Genomic DNA, 3,742 nt, shown 5'->3' with positions numbered 1-3,742 from the left:
TGGCCACAACGATCTAGTTCTTTGTAGATGTGTACTGGAGGATTTAGAAAAGATGGAGTTCTGATAGGCTACAAAGGGAGTAGTTTCCACAGGATTATAAAGTATTTGATTCAGGGTGGAGAGTTTGTTAATGGGGATGATACTAGAGTTGCCAGTACTGACTGGGGACCATTTCCAGATGAAAACTTTAAACTTAGGCACTTAGCTCGAGGACGATTTTCAATGGCAAACAGGCCCCAGTACAAATGGCTGTCAATTCTTCATCACCCGCTCCAAGTGTGATTGGCTGGATGGAAAGCATGTGCTGCTTGGAAAAAATCACTGATGGAGTTCTAGTGTTGAGAATGTCCCCACAGGCCCCAACAATAAACTTAAGCTGCCTGTGGTGACCTCACAGTGTGGGGAGAAATAGTCCAGAGAAAGACTGAATCAGACGTCCTTGTCTCTGCCATTGTAGGCCTGCCCTTGCTCTGGGTGATGCTCTTAAGTAAAATAATCTGGAATGGCCCCTATATGAGTCCCCGCTTGCTACTGCCCTGTTTGATCAAGAGACCTTGGAAATATCAGATTCATAACCCAAGATTTTCTGTTTTTCAACTATAAATAAAGTTTTTTGTTTTGGTGAGGCATTGTGGGGGGCAGTGGGAGGGGTGGCAAAAGGGAAACTACAGATGTAACTAAAGTACATCTAAGTTTTTCTAGGAATTGAATACACTACTTACACACAATTAATGAATGTCTTGTGTAAACACATCACTGGTGGTTAATCCAAAAATATTATCTCTCCTCTAATAGAGCCAGGTCTGTATCCTATCTATACTTCATTATAACTACCATATCATCTGTTCATTTCACTCCTTGCCTACTACCTTGCACTCTTTCCCAGAATCCACAGAACCTAACTACATTAGTATAATTCAGAGAAAAAAGCGTTCTATTCATGAAGTACTTATGAAATGAATGAATGAATCACACTGTTAAGTTCCATATAATATTAGAAATAACTTTGAATTAAACATGCTTTGTAGGGTGGATTGAGAATCTAATCACTGTTTATAATACTGCCTAAGAGAGGGCATTTCAAACTCCAAGTAATTCATAAACTAACTTTTGAACCTCAAGTCTTTATTAAGTGGGAATAGGCAATATGCCTAGATAATAATTTAAGTTCTTCTTCTTAAAATAACTTTTTACAGTCTCATTGAAGCTTGACATTTAAACTTTCCCAATACAAACCTATTAAATAATCCTAAAATTTAACAGAATTAAGAGAAATGCAAAATAAAGGAACAATGAGATTATTTTACTCTGATCAGACTAGCAAAAATTAAAATGATCAATAACACCTATTGTTGACAGCAATGCTAGAAAAAGGTTATTCTATTACCTTGCTAGAACTGCTAACTGATAACAGACTTTTAAAAAAGTAATCCAGCCCTGGCCAGTGTGGCCCAATGGTTGGAATGTCTTTCTATATACTGAAAGGTGGCGGGTTTGATTTCTGGTCAGGGCACACAGGTTTCTGGTCCAACCCCCAGTCTGGTTGTATACTACTATTAAAATTAAAAATAAATATACCCTATGGCCCAGCAACCACATCTTGGGAATTTATGCTATAGAAATAAAAGATACACATACAAAGATTTTATTGCACCACTGTTCATAGTGATAAAAATTTAAAAATAATGTAAATGTCCATCAGTAAGGGAATGTTTAAATAAATTATGGAATATTATTATTGTAGGCTAAATTGTATTCCCTAAATTTTCATATGTTGAAGTCCTAATTCCCAGTACTTCAGAATGTGACTATATTTGGAGATTGTGTCTTTAAAGAGGTAATTAAAATGAGGTCATTAGGGTAGGCCCTAATCTATATAACTGCTCTTCTTATAAGAAGAGGAAATTTGGACACACATATACACAGAGGGAAGACCATAGGAAAGAGTTAACGATGTACAAAACAAGAAAAGAGGCCTCAGAAAAAAAAATCAAACTTGCCAACACCTTGAACTTGAACCTGTAGCCTCCATTATTGTAATAAAATAAATTTCTGTTGTTTAAGCTTCCCAGTGTGTGGTTCTTTATTATTGCAGCCCTGGCAAACTAACACGACTATGTAACCATTAAAAAGAATAAAGTAAGCCCTGGCTGGGTAGCTCAGTTGGTTTGAGCATTGTCCCGAAACACCAAGGTTGCGGGACTGATCCTTGGTGAGGGCACATACAAGAGTCAACCAATTAATGTATAAATAAGTAGAACAACAAATCTCTCTCTCTCTCTCTCTCAAAAAAAAAAAGAATTAATTAGGGCTTGACAGATTTCCACAAGGTATTTTGAGTAAGACAGAACAAACAATTTGAAGTACAGGGAATGATCAAAACACATACACATACGTGTGTGTGTGTGTTTATAATGTATTACAGATAAACATTTGTACATGAACATGACAACATGGAGAGAAATATGGAGTAATATAACCTAGGTTATTAACATGGGTTACAGGGTCCTGACAAGTCAGGAGTGGGGATGGAAGGAAGGAAAGAAAAAAAGAATAAAACCAACCCCCGCCCCCCAAAAAAAACTCTTCTGAAAATAATTGTCATATTTATGCACGTTAGTAACATTTCATGTATATGTGTATATATATATAATTTTTAAATGTAATTAAAATTTTTCATTTAATTTTCATTCAAATAAAATGTTTCATAACTGCTTTTTTGTTGTGTGTACATTAGCCATGGGAATGGCAATATCCAAAGTCCTTTCCCACAGAAAGTTACTACACACATCAAATTCCAAACATGTATCAAGTGCCAAGTTCATATCATCTTTCATTTGTTTTGCTCTAAAAACAATACATATGACCTTCCTAAACTAATTTTTTATTACTTTCTGTGATAACACCAATAAAACAAAGAACTGACTCAGAAAAGAATGTTGTTGTTTTTTAGTTCTTCTTCAAGCATGTTCCTTTTTAAAAAAAAAATGTTTTTATTAATTTCAGAGAGGAAGGGAGAGGTAGAGATAGAAACATCAATGATTGGCTGCCTCCTGATCAATCCCACAACTGGGCACATGCCTTGACCTGGAATTGAACCGTGACCTCCTGGCTCATGGGTCAACGCTCAACTACTGAGCCATGCTGGCCAGCTATCTTCTTAATCTTCACACTCAAGAGTCTTCCAACTGTGGCAGAAATCCATTATCAGTGATGCCCCAACATAGGTAGGAGGGTTTTATAAAATTTCCATGTTCCTTCTCCCCCTACTTGCCCACTCCCCCGTGCTCCTATCCATCCTTTATTTTTTTTTAAGATAGTGACCTTGTCCTGCTGGACCTGGTGTCCTCATATCTTCATGGGCCTTTTACTTAATGGTTTTGTTTTTGTTTTATTGATTTCAGGGAGAGGAAGGGAGGAGGGGAGAGAGAAAGAAACATCAATGATGAGAGAGAATCATTGATCAGCTGCCCCCTGCACGCCCCCTACTGGGGATCTAGCCCACAGCCCAGGCATATACCCTGACCAAGAATCCAACCGTGACCTCCTGGTTCATGGGTTGCTGCTCAACCACTTAGCCACACCAGCCGGGCCACCCTATCCTATTAAGTTTCAATCCCATTCTAAACGGTATCTTTAAAGCTAGAACAGAAATTCCTAATACATGTGTTGCCATTATCTTTCTTTGGCAGTTTTCCTATAAATTCCAAAAGGTGGCGGTTTGTAACTTGAATGTCTTTCT

The 3,742-nt window shown here is 37.4% G+C and overlaps 1 pseudogene; it reads left to right on the top strand.

The window, feature by feature from the left end:
- On the top strand, positions 1 to 744 carry LOC111824097 (annotated as a pseudogene).
- Positions 745 to 3,742: the final 2,998 nt, after the last annotated feature.

The sequence above is a fragment of the Myotis lucifugus genome, unplaced genomic scaffold (assembly GCF_000147115.1).
Source record: "Myotis lucifugus unplaced genomic scaffold, Myoluc2.0 scaffold_6, whole genome shotgun sequence".
Lineage (NCBI taxonomy): Eukaryota > Metazoa > Chordata > Mammalia > Chiroptera > Vespertilionidae > Myotis > Myotis lucifugus.
Note: the sequence above shows the minus strand (reverse complement) of the source record. Positions and strands in the feature narration are given on the sequence as shown.